The following is a 22,128-nucleotide window of genomic DNA, read 5'->3' as shown; positions in this document are numbered from 1 at the left end:
CAATCAGCTGGGCTCATATTTCCTCTCCCTAGAGACTTTGCCACTCATATCCTCAGGCCATCACAGTTTACAACAACATAAATAGCTAATTAACTTTTTACTTAAAAGTAAGAAAGCAATCAAGCCAGCATCCTCATCAGCTTCTAGAAACACTTCAGCTTTCCACCACAGCTCAGACAAGATGCAGCCTGAAACATTTGCTGCCAGGGTAGGGAAGAAATGTTCTGGGTACTGACAGAGGGATGATTTGCCCTACAATCATTCGACTTGGTACACAATTACAATATATCCTAGTGAAACAGTAACTTACAGGAAATGTATAGGAAACAGTAACTTTCAGAAAAGCAGGGTGCCCAGGACCACAACTCCCAAAGCATCATCTCTCGTGCCTGTCCTCCTTCAGCCCCACTACCAAGCACTTGTTTCCAGACAGACTGGAAATCTTGGTTTACACAAAATAAGGTAGCTCCTTTTTTGGCCCCAGAGCTACTCTCACAAGCTTTGTGGGTGGGTTGCTTTCACGCTTCACAGTAAGGCAGATGGTTCTGGCAGGTTTCCATCCCACCAAGCAGCTCAGACACCTGGCCTCAGACACCCTCCCCACTTTTTTTTTTTTCCCTTTTTAAGATATTCTCTTCCTTTCCAAGATTTTTCCTTAGGGATGCTCTTAGCTGGGCAATATTCCTTGACACCAGTTCCCTCTCCCCTTCCTGCAGTTTCTGTGCAAGGCTCTCTGGATCCCCAGGAGAACTGGTGCAGGACCACTGCAGAGACAGGCAGGGAACTGCAAGGGGGATGAAGCTGTCAGGAGGGGACAAGCTCAGCTGCCACAGACCTTCTCTCCCTGCTGGCAGGAGAGCATCTCACAGTGCAACAGGAAGGCAGAGACACGTGGCATGTAATCTGAAGGAAGACTGGGGTCAGCTCAGCTCCTTAGTCCCTTCAGGACCCCCTACTGCGTCCCCAGCTCTCACAAACCAGGAGTCAGCAGATCTGTCACGAATGATAAAACCTAGCCGCGGACCCTTGGACCTCTGCTTGTTACAAATCATGAGCCTGGCTGGCAGAGCATGCAGGCGTGCTGTGATTAGGAAGGGCACATCCATTTCTAGCAGTCTGGTCTCTCACAGGACCCCCAGCGTGCTAATGCCTTGCACACTTCCATGCATCTGCTCTTGTGGACAGGGACCAAAAAGGAGCTAAGGCAGGAACCACAGCTCTCAGCAGAGCAAGCACCACTCAGTTCCCAGCCACCAGCTACCACACGGGGCGTTTAGGACCCTCTCCTAAACATGGGTCCCTGTAGATAGCAACTAGCAATGGAAAAGGATGTCTGAACACTGCAATGCTCTGATGCCTCCAAGCAGGCTGTCCAGAGGGATTTCAGTGGCTGAAACACCCACCCTGTAAAACTGACATGGGCACGGCTCCCCATGGCAGTAGCAGTCCATCAGGAAGAAAGGAAACCCTCTGAGCAAGGCCACGTTGACTCCTGGAAAGAAACCCAGCATAGCCAGGACCACCAGAGTTACAGCTGAACATCCTTAACAGGAGCATCTTCAAACCCACCAGCAAAGAACCAGGCACCAGAGTGCACAAAGGGCACTGCTGAGCCCAGAGAACATGCTACATCTTTGGACCCACCTACAGACACATCTCTACAACTTCATTGCACTCAAGAAACATCATAGTGTGTGGGTGAGGAGGAGGAGTCAAGCTTTGCCTTGCATTTGGCTTGCTTTTCAAGAGCTCTTAAAACAAGAGGGAAGGTTTGTTTTTTTTTTTTGTTATCTTATGAATAGGCACACAATCTGGTGCACTGGCTGCAAATAGAAGTCTGTAGTAGATTACACCCTCCTAACAGCCTGTCATTACATTTGGGTCAGGCAACAGGAGAGGAAAAAAAAAAAAAGGATAATAAAATCGTTGCACTTCATATTTATTTATTTTTTTCTAATACTCTAGATTTTACAGAACAAGATAGAGACGAAGCTTCTGTTAAAGCATGCTTAACAAGCACCTCTGGCCTGCATCTCACGCATAAGTGATTCTCTCATCTGAGTCCTGATCGTCTCTGGAGAACAACCTGCCAGAAGTACCAGAGGTGACAGACTTTCAGTGCATGTCTTGGATAAAATCCTACATTCTGCATAAGGTAGCTAAGAGCAGATGCCTAAACTGAGCTTCGCCTTATTACCCAAAATGAAGACAAATATAGGCAGAAGAGTCCTGTTAAATATTGTTTTACAAAAGGGAATGAAAAATAACTTCTGTGATGGAAGAGGAGGAATCCTCAAACAAAGACTACAGGAGCAGCAGCAGAAAACCTACGAAAGGCAAAAATCTGGTAAAAAGCATCTTTGCTGACTCCAGCTTGCTAACTCTTGGGGTTAGGAGGCAAGGGGAACATTTGCATCTGTTTTTTTGTTTGTTTGTTTTTAAATTTAACTACTCAGGTTAAAAGGGGTACCATGTATCTATATCTTCAAAATGAAAATCATCAGCTTGAAGCCCAAAAGAAGGCAATCCTAACAGGCTTGTACCAGCTCCTGCATTACTGCTGGTGGGCCATGTTCCCTTTCCACCCCATGTCGGGAACCTACCCCTGCTCTGAGGTGATTTTCTGAAGAAGCTGAACACAAACTCATGGAAGAGATCTTGTGTGTTTACCTCAACGAGGGAAAAATTGCTCGCACAAGCATAGAGAAGTTGTGTTAAGTCCTATGTACACACAAGCAGCCTGCCACTATCCTAAAGAGTAACTGGCTTGTCGCAAGGTGAATCTGCGGTCTCTTGTCTCCTAGGCCCCGAAACAACAGGCTGTAGGGCTCAGTTTATTGCTCTGCCTGGTGTCTTCTCATTTGGCTCTAATCCCCTCCAATATATATGCAATATTTCAAATGCTCTTGCAGAGATTGGGCTCTTCCAAAGACCTGACACTTTTATGGCCCTGGCAAGCCATCCATTTCTATTTAATTTAGCTCTCAATGCAAATAAATGCATGCACCGAGATTTACATACGGGTAGACTAGCCAACATTTTCAGGTTTGCACACTGAGGGCTTCATCTTTACTGCAATCATTGCTGTAACTATGGGTGCTGCTAAACTATCCATGCTGGCTATCACCAGCTAAACTGGCGGGTGCCACCAACACAGCCAGGGCAGCATGCAGCCCCCCAGAGGCTACAAGCCACCTGAAAATCTGAGCAAAAGTGCATTGACTACATTGCTGTCCAAGCGATGTCAACTGCTTTAAAATTGTCTCCAGCCTCCTCCTACAAGCTACACTCACAACACACAGAGAATTTAAAGTGCAAAATTGAGTTTTTAACCTTTTAGCACCCCAACAGCCCCCCAGGTTCCTCCTTGTTCCTCACACCCACAGGCATCTTACCTTTGGATGCCCACTCTGGCTGGAGCTCCTCCAGACTATTCCCCAGAGGGCAGGGGAAGGGATGCCTGAGGTAAGCAGCAATTTATCCCCCTGCAGCTGGCACCAATTAGTTAAGGCAGCCCCACCTGCTCACAGCTGGGCTACAGGGTGAAAATCAGCTTCAACCTCCCCTCACTGGGCTGTAGTTGAACTCCCAGTGGGTGCTCTTTGGGTTGGTGTTTTCATTTCCTGACTGGGTATAAAATCCTTCCTTCACGGAGCTCTGTCACGGTCCCAAGCGTGCAGCTTCACAGCTACAGGCTGGGTTTGGCTTTTCTCACTGGCAACAATGCAACAGAAAGGGAAAAAGCAAAGGGAAAGAGCAGGCTTGGGTGGTTCATGGCTACATGGAGGGTGGGTGTGCAATTGGGTTCCTAGGAAAAGCATTAAGCTGGCTTGGAGAAAAGCAAGGAAATAGAGCTCAGGCCCGGTCAACACACTGCCTTCCTCACCTCTACAAAGCCCCTCAGCTGAGCCTGAGGCTCCGGACATAACCAGGAAACCCTGCCAGTGTGAGCTGCCCTTCTGGGGGACCCTCTGGACAGCAGCCTTGCATGGGATGCTGGGCTGGGTACCTTGTGACTGAGCTGGATGCTAAGATACTAAGCACTCCAGAAATGAGCAGTGTGGGGTGCCACCCTACAAAGGAATAACCATTACCCAAACAGCACCAAAAAAAAAGTAACTGCAGCATGTGGTGTGCGAGAGCTGACACAATCAGTGTGTGCAAGCTGATGCTTTGTCTGGGACTCGTGTAGCAGTCTTTGAGGCTCAGGCTGATGACAACACTAAAGTCTCCGGCTGACAACTCAGTTACACCAGCCTGCATGTATTTAATCAGCACGTTGGGACGTATCTCCTTCAGTCCTGAATGTTCTTGCTGTGCCTCCTCCTTCTGTGTAGGCTGCCCCCATGCATAAACACAGGGAACAGCTTCCACCCCACTCAACTGATTCAATGACATGTCCACAGGGGAAAGAGGATTGGTGACCCCTATTCTGAGATGGATTAAACAACTAGCTGGACTTCCAAGAGCAGATTAAGGAAAATGACTTCCTATCCCTCTGTTCTGAAAGGAAAATATGACCTGCTTGTTATGAAGCCTGAAATCATTAAGAGAAAAGTCAAACCTTGCACTCCTGGGATCTTGAACTAGAACAGCCAATGCAGAGTGCTAAAAGGATGCTAAATATTTCAGTGATTGAAAGAACACAAAGGCTAAGTTATTAAAAACCCATATGGCAGACAGTGGTTCTTGGACCGTGGTCTGTGGGGCACCAGTGGCCCGCAGAGCGTTCCTACACGGTCAGCAGAAGGGCTGCTGTCACAACAGCAAAGCATCTGTCACTTTTTAAGCAGTGACCTGCCTTGCTCTTTCTACTCCGTCCAAGACTCACAGAGTTTCCCGAGACTATTTTTGACCAGCTGGGCTGACAGAGAGCCCAAGCCTGTCTGTCTGCGCTAGGCAATGGCTTCTCCTGCAGCTCCTTTTGATGGCTGATTTGAAATGTGTAAACGGAGCCATAAAAAAGTGCCAGGCAGAGCACTACAAACCATGCAAGGAGTGCTGCAGCTGATCTATGAGAGGGTCTGTAAAGAAGCTAATGGAACACCATGTTGGGCAGGGTGGTCTAACCAGGCAGCCGTGCCCACTGCTCTGGATGGACATTCACCACGTACTCTTCCTATGATGTTTGCTAACATTTCCTTTCTGGATAATTAGCCCTGGTATTGTATTTGCCTCAGGGAGGGAATGAGGTCAAGAACTAAGAGGCTGGAAGAGGAGAGGAAGATGATGGGCAAGTTACAAATGTCAAGAGGATCAACCCAGGGAAATCCCCTGCTGCCATCCTGGTGACGATTTTCAAAGGCAAAAGAAGAACTCCCAAACCCCTTCAGTTTCAGCTTCCTTTGAAGGTCTCCCTTACGTGGTTATCTTGAATAGATGCATATCTCTGACAGAAAAACCTGACCTGAAATCTTGTAAGAACAAGGTCTCCCGCGTTTCTTATACTTCAGGGCCAGAAAATCCACATGAACAGCCTTCATCTACCCGGGGCCTGAAGTCTCCGAGTGCCTTCTAGCCGTTCATTAAGCAACGTGACTAACGCTTGTCACGTGTGCTTTGTTATCACTCATCCTCCCCGCAGGCTCTGCACGCAGAAGGCTGTGTGTGCAGTACAGAGCTCTGTCTCAGTAGGGTTTAGTGTTTTTCCTTTTCCAAGGTATGCAGCAAGCTGCAGAAAGGTGCCTTGCATTTAGAGGGAGAGGCGGCGATGCCTGCAGATGTCCCTTGCTCCCCGGGGGAAGTCACTGTGCTGCCCAGCACAAGATGTGCCTCGTGGAGAAGATGTCCCAGTGCCTCAGCATTTATGGCTCCAGCCTGGGGAGAATTAACAATATCACCACAAAGTGTTATTGATTCTGAGCGTGGGATTAGAGTCAAGGATGGCTCTTACTGGAAGGGAGGACACCTGTGCCTAACAAAGCAGAGATATCCCAGAACACCTCACATACACCTGAGCACAACCTACGGTAGGCAAATCCCACTTGATGCCACCCTCAGCATATCAGGACAGGCCAGCTGAACACCAAGTAATCTGTCAGTCTCCTTCCCGATACATGTAGTTTTAAACCACGCTTTGGAATGGGTAATATGTAAAGGGTTTTGCTTCTTTCTTCTCCGTGTGGGGAAGCGACGCACAGAAAATCCCAGCTACTTTGATTTGGTGACCGGAGGCACTAGGTGACCTTATCTCTCCACCAATCTTCGCAGTGCCTTGTTTTCCCTCCCCCTCCATGCTCAGGATCACAGAGTAGTGCCTCTGGCACGCACAGTGAGTCAGCAGCCCGGCAACTTCTTTCTCAGGAAAATACCCCGTTCCCAGGCCCTCACTGCTCACAGCTTGCAGAGCGAGGCAGGGCACCCCAGCTTTGCCAAAAAAGTGCCCTACGAGGAGCCAGGCCCCCTAAGGCACCCAGCAGGCCAGTCACTGCTGATGGACGTGGCCATGGGGCCCGCAGAGCAGAGACGAGCAGCCCTTCCTATGGCTCACAGGCCCCTGTGGGTCACACCAGGTGATGGTGGGATGGCCACACGGTATTTCTCAGAAGCTGAAATCAGTCAGTGAACATTCTTTGTTGTTTGTTTTTTTGTTTTGTTGATTTTCTCAGCCAATGCTCCTGGGAGTAAAGTGTTAGCGTAGCAAGAAAGAAAGACTCTCTGAACTGTTGTTGCTAGCATCTGAATCGAACCCCACTCCTGAGATTTCAAAGGAGTTTCTTTGGCTTTTTAACTTTTCACTGCTCTTTGCATTCCCACTTCTGGACAGCAAAAGGCCCAGCAGACTAGTGCTGTTTTCACAGTGTGCGTGTTGTGTTCAGCATCATACTGGCAACACCAGGCCTCTTGAAGTGGAGTTCCAGTCCCAGCCTCTCCGAAAAGGTCCAAACTTGTTTAAACACTCAAATTCTGGTGACACTTCTAATCAAATCCTTTGAGTTACCTTCAGGGCTCACTGCCTTTGTGCTGCAGTCAGGAGCATGTCCCCTGCCTTTATGATGGCTGTGACTTTAGCCATCGCCAGTGGCTCTCTGCAGCTTCAGCAGCACTGCCCAGTAAGGACCAAACCCAGTACTTCTGTATTTGCTTTGCATGGTAGCAGCTTGTCTCACAATAATGAGGCCTCTACTGTATTTCCATCATAGCTGAGCTGCCACGCTTCACTGGCCCTCTAATGAGGATGCTGGCACTTACGGGAAAGAGTGTATTTCTGAGAGAAGGGGGGCTGAACTCGGCTTCATCTCTGATGACGGTGGTGAGGCTCTTTGCCTACCTATTCTGACTTCCTCTACAAAGCCTGGATGCCTCTAAATGAGTTAAACCCCTGGACAGACTCCTGTGGTTTCACCTCCTCTCCAGGCTGGCTGCCAGAGCATGTCCTATAGTGGCCACTCACCTTCTCACCAAAGGAGGTGCCACCAGGAAAGCACATTCCTGGACACTTTGCATAGGAGGTGTAGGAAGTCTTACAATAACATTTATTCATGGTAATGTTTGCCACAGAATCATAGATACTAATTTGAGTTACCTACAGACAGCCAAACAAGTGGTTCATTTTTATTCTGACGTTAGCCATACAAGAAAGTGTAGTGGGTTAATTAAAATGGGGCTCAAATCTGGTAGTCTTAAACTGGTGCAAACTATGGTAAAGATACTAAGTAGATCCTTGGCTTACACGTTTAAACAAACAACATAATTGGTTAAAAAATTGTGCCTCGATGTACAAAGAAGCTACAAGACTAATCTGATGAAGGCATCTAAATCCACAAAAAGCAATAACCTATTTAAGGGTTAGCTGTGCCAGGTTTGACTGTTAATTGCACTTTAAAGTTTAAATAACAGCATATTATGATCACTTTTAGTGGAAATGGCCATATGACACAAAAAATTAACATATCCCTGATTGCAGCACTATCAAGCTTGAAAGATCCAGACTACACTTTGGAAATTCACATTGGACTCAGAACTGAACTCTAAATATCCATCCCCTGATGTAGATTCACACCTGAAATCAAATCTGTCAGTTGTAGGGAGTTTAATGTGATTTTTTGACTCTCTCTGGTATTTGCTAGTATGCTGCACAGTATATTCTAGACAACATAATAAGCTGTGATGTAACGTCAGAGTCACACAGAAATGAGTAAGAAGCAATACGAGAGTCCATGAGCACCCTGATCCTTCTCTGTTGCCTGTGCTTTGAGTTATTCACATTCTGCAAGGGCAGAGAGATGATACCAATTTCTGCTTAGAAGCCTGAACCGTGGAGCGATAATTAGACGCTGAAGGTTAGTTTTAGTCCAGCACAGAGGTGAGCACTGAGAAATCACCTAGCAAACTCCTATGGTCCTGCCTAGAGCGATGGGTGGTAAAGGAGGGAGAGATGCACGTGGTGTTCAAGTACGAGCACCCCACGTACGAACCTTTGGCAGCTCAAAAAAGCAGTCATCTACACACACGCCTACTCAGCCCCGTGCTGCAGCCTTAGAGATAGCAGGTAGTGCTTCTCTATAGTACAAATGATAGGTGTGGAGCAACACGGTTACACATGCTAACAGAGTGTGCCAATACCGATACCCACACGCTTAAACATCATCCTCAGCAGGAGGCGCAGGATCTCCTGCCTGCCCACGCTGCTTGCAGCAGGAGGGGACGTGCTGCTGTGCCAACCTGCACTGCCTTCGGCTGCAGCATCAGGCACTGGTGGGGGAAAGAGAAGGGGAAGCCTTGTCCCCGGTGTCTACATGAGACAAGAGTTTGGACAAATCCGGGTTATTACTAGTGCTGAGAAAAGGGTTCTCAGAGAACCTTTTCCTCCAGCCTTCACCTGAGATACCTGCCCAGGAGCAGACAGCACTCCTGCAGGTTCTTCCTCCCTCCTGCTGTTGTTCTGCTAGGAGATTTTAACAAGATCACAGAGAGCCAAACCATGTCTCCTACCACACAGATGCTTCTAATTTGAAAAAGACAAAGACGGTTTTGTACTGCGAGGAACAGAAGAGTAAAGTGCGTTTTATCCTGATGATCTCCTTTTGCTTGAGGAGCGGACAGGCGCAGGGAGAAGAGGGCTCTGCATTGAACAACCTGTCCTCAGTCGCTCAGAGAGCAGAGGTGCATTCCCTAGATGCAGAGACAACCCTACTGAAACTCATGAGACCACAGATCTCATGTTTTGATTCCTTATTTCAGAGTGCAGATGCTTGGATCTGGATCCAGACCAGCCAGGTATGCAGTGCTGCTGGTCTCTGGGTTGCTCACGCTGGATCAGCGTGTGACAACATCGGGTCACTGCAGCGTGAGACACCTCTGGCTCGTGGGGCACTGGACACAGCCACTGCTGGAGACCTGGGCCAGGCACTGAGGGACACAACTGAGGACTCTCTCTGGAGCAGTTGGCACCTGGAAGGCTAAAAAAAAACAAACAAACAGACCAACAACCAAAAAAAAACAACCCTTAACAATCCTCTTGTTAGCTTCTCTCTCCTGGACATTTTTAGCTCTCATGAATGTGAAATAAGCCTTTTCTATAAAGATACTGATGACACGGCTGGTAAAATCCGTCCTTGAATATGGTCAGAGAAAACCATCAAAAGGCAAAGGAAGAAAAGCCATTTCCATGGGCTGCTTTGGTTGTTTCCACATCCCACTGCTCAGTGCTGCCCCACCTCCAAGCACTGCAGGCCAGCTGGTGAAACCTGCTGCAAGGGAACAAGCTAGCAGCATCCCTTGTGGTCCTTCCCCAAAGAGCTGACCTCCAGAGCTGCAGCAGGGCCCCTCATCATCAAGGAGCCACTTTTCAGCTGAGGCTCTTGCCCTGGTCCCTGCCTGATCCACGCTGCAGGCAGTGTTCATGGCTTAGGCTTGACAGGACTCATCCCTGGCTTCCAAGGGTGATGTCCAATTTGGGAGCATGGCAGTCTAAAGGTCAGTAAGGCATCCCAAAACGCCTTCAGGAAAACAGGACGTTCAGAAAACACAGCTGTGTGAAATATCAGCCCTGCTGCACATCACCGTGCTGGCTGCTTCTTGCTCACACCCAGGTAAACAAAAGCCAAGAGTGCACAGCCATTTCATTTTATTAATTAAAGTGACTGGCATTTATACAGCACCAAAGCACTTTGCAAATCTTAATTAAGCTTCGTAACAGCCCTGTGAGGTGAAACGTGTTCCCATTTTACAAACAGCAGAAAAAGAGACACAGTGAGGTAAGCGACCTGCCAACATGCTCAGGAGGTTGGTGGAAAAAAATAATAATGGGAAAGACTCCAAGATCCTGCTTTTCCACTTCTTTCCCTCCCTTCCCCATGCCACCCCTCGATGTGGAGTGCCTGTAAGTGTGACCAGACACCCCAGGGACCTCCAGCTCAGGCAGCCACGCATGGGCAGGAATAACACCAGCACAGAATGCTGAAATGTTCTCCCATGCCTCAGAGATGCCTTAGGGACCTATAAAATTTTTATTATTTTTCATATATTGAAGCAGGTGGAGAATCTACAGCCAAGGCTTCAATATGCCTCCAAAGTTCATTTCACGCCGCCCAGGGCCACTGATTTTTATTGCACTGGTGCTGGAGAAGACTAATACTGGGTGTCTGGGCACAGAGTTATTCCGAATGACAAACGTCCCCAGCAGTGAGCCGAGATGTGGCACCTCCACAAGCAGGGAGGCTGTCCTCAGCAGCTCGCCTGCTTGTCCCCAGGGAAGGTCAGACAACAGCGGGGTGGCCGAAGTCTGGGGAAAAGGGAAACCCACCTCTTAAAATGCTACTGGGGAGATAGTGTAGATGGTTTTGGGGAAGGAAGAGTGGGGAGCTGGCAGCTCGATGCTCTGCGTCCATCAGCCAGGATCTGTTCCCATCTCTCCTCGGGTGGGACCTTGCTCTGCGAGAGCTGTGCTGTGGGAGGGAACGTCTGCCTGAGGGAAACCAGCCTGACAGATATTTTGCACAAATAATTGAATTATTTTTAGATGCTCTACACATCCACTCGTAAGACAGCTAGCTACACTGAGATGAACAGATCTCACAGCCCCTTACTAATCCACTGAAACAGCTAATCTCCTTAACCCTTGTGACTCACGAATAATGGGAGATACAATTTCCTCTGAAGAGGCATTGCACCGTGCTGCTTTTACTCAGGATGCTGTGACCAAGCGATGGAGACCTGCAGCAGGTTCTTATGTTTGTTTTTGGAAAGGAAAGGAGGGGCCAGAAGCAATGATGTGGGGAAGCACTCTTACAGCACGGACTTCTCCTTCCTTTCCCCCTTTGCTGCTCCTTGCAGCGTGACATATGCACAGGCATGATTCATCCCTGCCAAAACAGAACGGGGTCATCAGCACTCATCCCAAAAGCAAGATAGCTGGGTTGAGCGAGGAAAGGTTATTCTCCAAGCATTTCTAAGAGCCCCCAGCTTAAAAAAAAAAAAAAAAAAAAAAGCTTGGTTTGGCTGAGCATGGAAAAGAAGCCCCTTGCAGCCTTGCAGCCACCTGTTTTTCTTTGGCTTTCCAGTACTTTCACGGAACAATCTGAGGTGTCTCACGTCTAATTTTGAAAGACAGCTCTCAGTGCTCTGTATGTATCCCTCACACCCAGCTCTGCCTCCACCACGCACTACAGCAAGGGTAGGGTCTCATTCCCAAAGGCTGCATCACTGCCTTTTCGTCTACAACACACAGTTTTACAGACCTGACATTTAAAGAGTATGGATTGAAATAAACCTTTGAGATAAACAGCACAGGGAAAAAGAATCCCTAAATGCATGCATATACATGCTCACCCTAAGCTCAAGGGAGGTAGGGGCTGTATCGGCTTCTTTTCCCCACGTAGCCAAGGCACAAAGTACTGCTGAGGAAATACCCCGGTAAGCACGGGCTTGGCTGTATTCCAACCAGCACCATCAGCAGATCCACAAAATTCCTTGCATTGGGGCAAAAAGGATCATACAGCACATTTGCAGTGGCCAAGAGAGGCTTGTGTGCGCAGCAGATATGCAGGAATTGCACAGCCACTATTGCTGGCCTGGCTGTAGCAGCTCGGCTGCTAAATGCCTTGGAAAAATCTCTCGACTGCTGCGAACCAGCGAGCGCTGTGCTCTTCTGAAGCACTCGTTGCATAATGCTCGCACATAACTGCATACCTGGCTGAATTTCTAGCACAGTTAGGGTACAGAGGCATGGGGGAAAAATATTTCCAAGTCTCATGAAATTCACATAATGGATACACAAAGGCTATGATTTACTGCAACAGCACGGACAGGCTCCTGTGCACTTTCACACTGCGATCTGCCAACGCTCCTCAGCCGAGACCTGAGCGTGGCTCTGCTCTGCTGCTGGGGAAACCTGCGCAGAGTTCAGCCAGCCCAGCCCAGCTGGTGATGAGCCCCACCAGCCCATAGAGAGCAGAAGGGCTGGCCCTTCCCAAAACCCAGCCGTAGCACTGCAGTGCTGCTTTATCAACAAACGCCCACCAGCAAGGCTCAAAGTGCTCACAGAGCAAGCTTGGTCCAAGGTGCGCTGAGGCTAAAGCCAAAGTTAGCTCCGAACTTCTGCAGAGACAGCACAAGTCCCATAGCTGGCAGTGGGTCTGCAGCAACAAATCTAATTTATAGATTATGTTTTCCAAATTCAGCAATATTTTCAACATAATTACAGCATTACGCGGCCAAGTATCCAGGTCTCTGAAGATCTTCAAGCACCCTAGTATCTGTGCATACCTACTGGTAGCATTGCTGCTGTGGGAGGTGAATCCAGCTCGGATCTGCAAGGAGAGCGTTTGCCAACAGATGGTTGTACCTGCTCTGGAAACCTGAACCTGACAAAACCCTCACACACTGTACCAACAACTAAAAATCTTCCCTCTGGAATGCCTACTGCATTTTTTTTTTAACCTGGAAAAAAACACACACAACCATAAGGTGGGTTTTGTTGGTTGTTTGTTTTCTAAACACTTTAAAGCTTTTCCATATTAGTCAAAGAACCACCAAAATGGGCTAAATGCCTAATGAGCCACAGCCCTGCCACCAGTTTGCACAAGAGCAGGGCAAAGCATCTGCTCCGTCCCTCCCATCTCAGTGCTGTAAGACTAGGAAGCCTAAAAAGATTTCAGCTTGGTGGGAATGTCGCAGCAGCACCTCCCATCAGCAACAAAGTCAAAATTAATGCTAAAGTAGCATTAATATTTAAAGTAAGTTATTCTATTCCATGCTCCACTGTTTGTGAGGAGATCAGGGTAATCTCTCTGAGGACTTGCAGTCAGCTTCCTGCCCAGGCATCTGCTAGATAAGAAGTGATATTTTGCAACACTTGTTCAGTATTACAGCATCTGGAGCATGGCTAAGAGGAATAGATTTTTGGAAGATGTAGGGCTCTCAGCCTTCCTTCTACCACCTCCTCCATCTGCTTGCACACCCCCTGGCTCCGTACCCCTTCCCTCCTGCCTTGCCAAAGCACCACCACTTGCCCCAAGGAGCATACTTCCCATATCTCTCAACAACCAAGGCACTACCAACACCTTCTGGCCTTGTCTTCAGCCCAAGAAAATCAAAATGTAGAGGCTGTACCTAATGGGGTGAACAAAACAGGGTGCTGCTCGCCACTTCTCCATCCCTGATGCATGACTGGGATCACTGGGGACCAACAGACTTGATTAGAGATGAGGTGAGGTCTGGACAGGAGACATTGCCTGTCTCTCTTGTGAGATTATAAATTTTGTTTGCTGGACCAACAGTGCTGGTGCACACCAGCTGCAACACAAAAGACTGAGGACAGTCTGCAGAATGGTACGTATAGAGCATAAACTGCCCCAGCCTTAACAGGGATAAAATCCACATGTGACTAAAGCCCCACAAACAACCCTGTAGCATAACTGCCCAGCAGCACCACTAAAGACAAGCCTGGACCCTAAAAAAAAAAACTCAACATGTCAACTTCTGGGGGCTAACCAGCACCAGGCCACCGAAGGATTAAAGCCAGAGAGGCTGTTGCAAAGGAGACAGGAGCAGAGGCAGAGCTCAGCCTTAACGCACAGGATGGTAAAACCTCAGGGAGGCTGAGGGATCTTAAGGGGGTCAGCCTGTGGGACCCACTTGCCCCCAGAGGTCACAGCCCACATACCAGCTAGCAAAGGGGCCAGCCGGGCTGCCTGCCAGGAGATGTCCCCTGCAGGACAGGAGAACCCTTCAGCCCCAGGAGCCCACAGCTACGCCTCTTTTCAGCCTCCACAGGCTGGCAGGAGGTGAGATCTCACCATCCCAGCTGCCCCTCGCACAGGTGAGTGTTCATCTGTTGCAACTGCTGTTGTAGAAGGTTTAACAGAGCTCCACGTGTGCCCCTTTGGCTCCCTCCTCATGCCCAGTGTTACTTTATTCCACAGAAATAAGCCTTGGGATCGGTTCATTTATGCTGCTCAGTGCTACCAACTCCAGTGATGCAGTTCTTCATCTGCATCACCAAGGGATGCGAATTTGCCCCAAAGAGCCCGTGATCCACCCACAAAATGCTCCTCAGAGCCAGACAGAAGAGGAGCAGAGGGAACAAGATAATGGCTGGGATGATCTAGAATAACAGGAAAAAAAAAAATCCAGAACTGTGAGGAAAGGACAGAAGGGAACAGGAATATTCTGCAGTGCTACCTTACTGATTCTTCACGTAAAGCTGAAAAATGCCATCTTTCAAATCCCCCCCCTGACCCGGGCACACCTTGAGCCATCGCTGCCAGCCCCCTGCTGCATTCACAATGAAATGTTAACAAAAGCGTTGAGAAGTGGCCCGTGGAGCTGGGAAGCCGGAGTGTCACAGCTCATCACCGGGAGGAGAAAAAAACACCCCAGAGCTCTGACAGCTCGGCTCTGCATGTCACATCAGTGTCCATTGAGGAAAGCAGGCACAGGAGATGTCTCAGTACAAAAACCACTCTGCACACAAAAAAAAAACAGAGTCTGGGGCCAGGGAAGGAGCTCAACAGCCAGTGGAGATATTTCAGAGAGGAATGAAAGGTTTAATTTTGAGTTATCTAGAAGATTAAAAGCAAAAAGGCCATGTCTAACTGTACAGCTTCCTACCAGGGACTGAAATTCCTTTTCCACTGCATTCTCCACAAGTGGAGAAAGGGACCTAAGTACCATGTATGGTATTTGTGCTGCCATTAAAACACCTCCAGGAGGTAGGGAAGCTCTCAGGTTTGCAGCAACAGGCTGGATGCAATGCACAGACCTGAGCAGTGCCACCAAGTTTTTGTGACCCAAGCCTGACTTCCCAAGTGGAAAAAGAGAATCCCCTGGGCTCAGGTTCAGGCAGAGCTTGCTCCTGGCTAGGAGCCACTGAAATGTCTGAGTGGTATCAGTGCCCCTCTTTTGCACAGAGCAGCTGGAAAGGAGGCATCCAAAACTGTACTGGACCCGATGAGGGAACCGAAGGGAGAAAAGCAGGAACTATTCCTCACCGCTTGTGTGTTGGGGACCAAATAATTACAGACCCATTACAGGATCTATGCTCCTGGTCTGACCAGTGCCATCACAGCCGCCATACAAAGGGCATCATCATCTCCATTGAACTTGAGGCATTCACCATGTATGAGCTCACCACGACAATTTTGGCAAGTTGAATGTTTTCAGCAGTTTCCAGGGCCTGGGTAATTCAGAAGGGTGCCTGCAGTCCTGGGGAATTTTCATCTCTAAGTTGATGGTTCCTACGCAGCCCCACCACAGAGGCAGACTGACAGCTGACGGGCAGCTTAGGGTCCAGCTCACGTGCAATAAGTGACTACAACATCCCAGGAAAAAGAGCAAGCTTCAAGGAGGCGAAGGACATGCTGAGCATAACAAAGATACGCAGTTAAAAATAAGTAATGCTAAAAATGCTGTGTAAAGCAAACATTAAACCAATCTCCAAGAGTGACGTTTCAGAAGATACTCATGGAAGCAGCACTGTATATAGCCACAATGACGCTTTGCGCTCTTTTCTGTGTCTCAGAGGGCGGAAACAATTTTGAGATCTGAGATTTGCTGTCCAGGTAATGTCTCCTTGAAGTGCGTCCTAAGATCTTCAAAAGGGCAGAGAGGAGGCACCCCAGGCATCCCCTTTACCCACCACTGTCACCACCAGCTGGACCTGCTTTCCCAAGACCATTCAGCTCATATCTTGAAGCCTGCAGACTCCTTCCATCCTGATTTGTACAACTGCTGACACTATTCTTATTCAGAGAAATGTCCAATTATACAAATGCTGTTCACAAGTGGGAGCAAAAGGCCTCATGCACTGGAGAAGCTCCAACCAGCTCCAACTCACTCTGCTGCACCCCATCTGGCATTATTTTGCTACCCCAATGTCATTATCTGCCCATATCCACCCAAACCCTCCTCCCCATCCTTTTCACTAGTCTATTTCCTCAGGCTGTCTCCAGACATCAAGAAGATCAAGGGGCCAAGCTAACCCATTTGGTTTGAGAAAGAAAACTTGTTCCCCCCCAGCTCCTCTGTGCACTCCCAAATGGAGGGTGAGGGGAGCTAGTTTGCTGGAGGAAAGTTGAAAGGAGCTGGGATTACCCTATAGATTAGGTGAATACAGGAGGGGAGGTGAACCTTTGAGGCATAGCATTCAAGGGTATAAAAAAATTATTAATGAAGAACCAAGGGAAGAATGGATCTGGGAAAAATATGGCTGGAGTTTGAGCAAGGCCAGTTTCTCATAAGAATTAGGATAATCTTTCTAAGGAGTGAGGACAGTAAAGTACTAAAAGTACCACAAGAGATTGCCTAGGGACATTGTAAATGTCTCTCCACTGGAGAGGTTTAAGAACAGGCTGGAGAAACATCTGTCACAAGTGACACAGATGCAAGTGGCTCTGCCTTAGGCTGAGATGATGTTGCACGGTGCATCTTTTAGATCACGTTACACCCACGTTTCTCAGCTCTACAGGCAACAGTCGCTGTGCTTAGCCTGGGACAGCGAAAGGAGGATTCTCCTCTCTTCAAAGGTATCACCTCTACAGCTTCAAAGACTGTTGGCCATCCTTGCACCACTCCCCAAAGTGAGCTTTTCCTCCAGGTGGAAATCACCAAGAGGCCTCTCCTTGCCTGCCTGCCCTCCCCTGTAAGGCAGTACATGGCATTGGCTGCAGTTATTGGAAGGCAAGCTGGTGCCAGGGAAATGAGGAATCTCTTCCAAGTAAAATCAGGCAATAATGGGGACTGTTGATGGTAAACTACCACAGCAGAGCAGTGGTATTCTCCTCCACAAATACCAGAGCCAGCAGAGGATGAGCAGCAAGGCTAATTCAAGAGCTGGCTAGCTGGGAGAAGAAAAAAATCTGTTGCTTACTCGACTTGACCTTAAAATGCTAGAGCACTATGCTGTGTGCACTGTAGTAGAGATGCTTTCAATCACCTCCCCTGCCAAGACACTTGGCCCCAGCGTTCAGGTGAGACAGGCTATGAATTAAGGATGTGAGAACTGGTTTCACAGAGCTGAGATCCACATCCATTTTTGTAGCAACATCAGCTTTAGAACATTGTTTAAAAAAAAAAAAAATGATATATATTTATTTTTATTTTTTTTTTAGAAAATAAGAAAAAAAAATCCCCCTACCTCTTTTTATTTCCTCTTGCCAACAAACTGCCAAATCCCGTCCAGGATCACAGCATGCTGAAATCTAAAGTGAAAAGATACTTTTGCTTCTAGCTGAATTACTTTCAGTATCCAAGTTTCACAAGACAGACAGGAATATCCTTTCTAGGTGTGGAGACTGCAAACAGGCTTCATGGTCCAGAATTTATCCGTATGGGAGAAGAAACAAGAGAGAAGACACAGACCTCTGTGTGGGTTTCTCCTGTCCAAGGATGGAGAAATCAGACTGCAAGGATGCTTCATTATGGCTGCAGAGACACAGTCTGAAGGGTTCCTTAAGGCAGTTATGGAGGGGAGTTAAAGTCAAAAGGACAAGATACAAGCCACATCAATACCTCTGTGCCACAAGTTATAAAAGCTGGGCTTTCCAGCTTAAGTGCTAGAGTCCCTTTGCTAGAGTAACACTCTGCCTCTACTGCTCTTTTGAGTGACACCAGAGGAAGAAGAGGAAAAATAAAAGTGAAATGCTCGTCCAACTTGCTGGACTAATGGGGGAAAATGTGTCATCATTGAGAAATCCAAGAAAGTGGCAGAGCTCTGCATCTGTCTGACCTATAGTGCCAGTAGAGGTTTTATGAATTACCAGCAACCAAGGACAGCACTGGTCCTACCCTAACAGCGGGATGCTGCTAGCTGTAAGGATCCCTGGACTTCAGCTTGTTGACACAGTTCTGCTGTGCCAAGGAAAACGTAAAAGAGACGCTGTCATTCTTCCCAAGCTAGAGGAAGCCAGATGACACACAGCCCACGTCACACTCTTACCGAGTCTGAGAAAGCATCTCTGAAAGAAGAAAATCAGAGGGGTGTGTAGTTATGCCCGTGCGTGCTAAAATTAAGAAGTGCAAGTGTTACACAGCAGACCTGCATGTAAATGTGATGAATGTTCAACATGAATTTAACGTAAACCCTGGTAGATTTACTGCCAAGTAGCTTTTGTGGAAAAAGCTATTCATTAGTATTTCAAACACTATCTACAATGTTATTGGGGGTATTGTATACTTATTTACTACAAAATCATACAGCATGGTCTCTGTGAAGGCTCCTGGGAAGGACTGTTGATGCCTACACCCAGAGCTTATTTAATATTTTATTTATGATTTTTATTTTACTTCTGCCATTCCTGACAGTCATCCAAGCTGTTGTTTAAGTCCTGCCGTGACAGAGATCGTACAAGCTCTGTGGGCCACCTGGTCTGGTGTAGAAATGTCCTCCCTGACACAGGATAAGAGCTGGGATTTCATGGTCATCCCAGCAGCTCCAGCATCCCTGACTAAATGCTGTGGTGTGCTGCCCCAGCCACAGCACGAGGGATCCCACTGCCAGCCCCGCTGGGCTGCAGGGGAACGTGTCACATACCAGCCCCACTGCCCACACACACTGCTTGTGACAAACACAGGGAAGAAGCCTGTAACAGGAAAAAATGAGTAAGCCTCAAAACAAAGACAGTTTGGGCTTAGAGGCTGGAGATGAAAAACATTGGCTAAAGGAAGCAGCTAGCTGGAAACATCCCAGAAGTCAGGCGCCTGCACGTTGCGTTGGCGCTGGCCAGAATGTCTCAGGGTTGATTTTTCTTCTGTCACTTTTATATCAGTCCCAGATGGCTACAGATCTGCAAAGATGCACTGACCCTCGCCCTGGAGAAGCAGATGACCTGTTATACTGAGCCACGCCAAGAATGTGCACCCAGCTCTGCTTCGAAGCTGAGCGCTGCCCGCTGCTGGATTGGGAGTGACGCCGGTCCTGCAGGGACCAGGCTGGATCCCCAGCTCTGCAGAAGCAGCAGTGAGGCAGTGGTGGACCCACACACCAGGCTGGCAAGTCCCAGTGACCCCCCAGAGCACACAAATAGAAATCCCTGGAGAATACGGGTTGTATGCAGAGGGAAGGCTTGCAAGGGCAGCCTACGCATGGCATGAACAGGCAAGCAGGTCAAGCAAAGCAAAGGTAGAAGCTTTCACGACAATCCCACCGTCAAGATGGACTGCAGCTGCAGGACAGAGCCATTACAGCTCCCTGGCAGTGCCTGTGAGCATCCCCGATCCAGCCTCAGCTGCTGGAGGCAACAGTGCTCAGTGCTCTGCTTCCCGATGCCGGGCACACCTCCTGCCACAGATTTACTGCTCCTCCTGACAGTCAATAAAAGCCTGCAATGCACTAGACGGGAAATCTCCCCTCTCCATCCCTCCCACCCTTCCAGCTAGAGAGATCCTGGGAGATTTATTGCTGCAATAAAAACAAAAGAGACGGAAAGATCCGGGGGAGCCTCGGAGCCAGGCAGCGCTTCAATAAAGCCCAAGCAGGCTCATGGGGGGATGCTGTTCTCCAGCAATGACCATGCCAAATGGCAGTGAGCAATTCATCCCCTGGAAAGGGAAATGTCCCAAGGAGCAGGACAAGGAGGATCCCTCTCCTGCTGCCTCCATACCCAGGCTGGGGGGCTACACAGAGGGGCACTGGGGCTGGGATATCCAAAGAGCCCTTTTACTGCCTGGAATTTTTCAGCCCCTCATCGCCACCCACCCCATCTCAAAGGGGTTCAACAGCAGCTTCCCTCTGGGACAGCTGCACCTCAAGAGCAGGAGGGAGCACGCATACTTCAGACAGACAGCACCAAAACACAGCAACCCCTTCCAACACCGATTCAGTGGTGGCTGTTGACCAGACAAAAGGAACCACCAAAAAATGAGGCTTGCTTTATTTCTTCTCTACCAAAGAAGTGATTTTCACTTCTCATTTTCAATATGTAAACATATCTGAGCTTGAAGCTTACAAATACTATCCTGCCCTCTGAAATAATTGGTTAATTCCCTCTTGCACGCAAAGCTCTTCAGTTCACCTTTAAAAGAAGGAGATGGATGATTTACAATCCAGCATCCCCAAAGCAAATCTCTGCTCCCCACGCAAGAGGCAATAATTCAGCAAGGCTCTGCTGCCATCAGTCATGCTTCTCATCTTCCCGGTGAACCTTTCCTGTCACTCCCTGGCAGGGGGAAATGGATGGCAGATGCTCCCCACTACGTCGGGTCTGGAGGTGGGGGGTGGGAAGATGGGGAAGGGGTGACCTTGCCAACACTGTCAGCAAGACGCACGTGTCTTGCTCAGAGATGGCTGGTGGTCTCCTTAGTGACTGCCTGGCTTTGCTAATTAGATGCTTTGAATGTTTGAGAGAGACGTATTTAGCTCCCCAGAGCGTGGTTAGCGTTACAGGAACTCTGTAATTTGTTTTTCAGTTGGTTTGTTGGTGTTGTTGGCTTTTTTGTTGTTGTTTTTTTGTTTGTTTCCCTCCATATGAAATAGGCTCAGTTTTCAAGTCGAAAGATTACTATTTTTTAACTGCCACCTCTGCAAGTCCAGCCTATGATCTGAGAGCCAGGCAAAGCCTTTTCTGCTTTGCCTAGTAATAAAGGTCTTGTAATTACACAGGCAAGTCTGGTGCTAGTCCATAAACCAGAAGGCACCCCAGTCTATTTTTCCGTGGCTATCCTGTTTCTGGAAGACAGAGCAGCTTACCCATACAGGCGGGGTGAACAGAGGTGATTCACACAGAGACACCAGGCCTGGGATAGCACCAAAACCTGCGAGGTCAGTGGAGAAAGGGAAAGCACATTTATTTTAGACCTGCATCCTTCACATCCCCCGCAGCTCTGCAAACGGCACACTACACCTTTCCCTGCCATGTAGCTAACACTGTGCTGACAGCTCTTCCAAAGCCACTGAGCCCACCCCTAGTCCCTGAACACTGCTCGTTGTCCCTGAATGAGCAGTGTTCAGGGACAAGACCCAAAGCAAGAGACTTTCTATGATAATGTAGCATTAGGAAGTGTAATGGCTGCTATGTTGGCCCCATTTTGCACGTGGATGAAGCAGGGCATGGGACAGTGATACAACTTCTCCATGTGCCCAAAGCAAATTAGAGGCAGGGCTGGGAGAGAAAGCCAGCTTCCCCCACCTTATGTGCTATTCCCCTTTGAGCTGCAAGAGTTCATCACATATGACCAAATCCTAGTTCACCATACATGGCCAAAACTGGAAAAGAAGCTCAACTCTATCACCATTGGGACAGAAATGAAATAATGTACCAAAACCTCAGTACAAAACACAATCTAATACTAACCTAGTCAGTTATAGCAAGTGAAGATGTAAGAGAGGGGGAATTTCTGGTTTTGCCCATGAAGGTGGGTTTTGCCCTAGCAGTTGCTGGGAGCACAACAGGACAGACCCACATCAGGATGAACTCCAAGCTCACCTGTGCTGGATCCTTCACGGTCTGCATGGCCAACAACCTCAAATTGTGCCAGATCTCAGAGGTGCTTCTGTGTGTCCCAGGATGAAGTCTGAGTCCCAGATGCTCCAGGCGGTATTTGCCAATTTCTTTGAGGACTGTAGACTTACTTCTGCTCCCCTTGTCTTCTAGATTCAGCACAAGGAGTGACATGTACTTCAGGAAGGAAGGTGCATAAGGAAGTTGCAACCCAGCAACACTGGGAAGGGCTCATCTGCCTGGGGAGACC

General features: G+C 48.3%; 1 protein-coding gene across 10 annotated transcripts in view; it reads right to left on the bottom strand.

The window, feature by feature from the left end:
* SLC8A3 (solute carrier family 8 member A3) overlaps window positions 1–22,128 on the bottom strand; it is a 97,041-nt gene that overhangs the window by 36,527 nt on the left and 38,386 nt on the right. The gene's annotated exons all lie outside the window — the stretch shown is intronic.

The sequence above is a fragment of the Anas platyrhynchos genome, chromosome 5 (genome assembly GCF_047663525.1).
Source record: "Anas platyrhynchos isolate ZD024472 breed Pekin duck chromosome 5, IASCAAS_PekinDuck_T2T, whole genome shotgun sequence".
Classification (NCBI taxonomy): Eukaryota; Metazoa; Chordata; class Aves; order Anseriformes; family Anatidae; genus Anas; species Anas platyrhynchos.
This window is presented reverse-complemented; position numbering and strand designations above follow the sequence as displayed.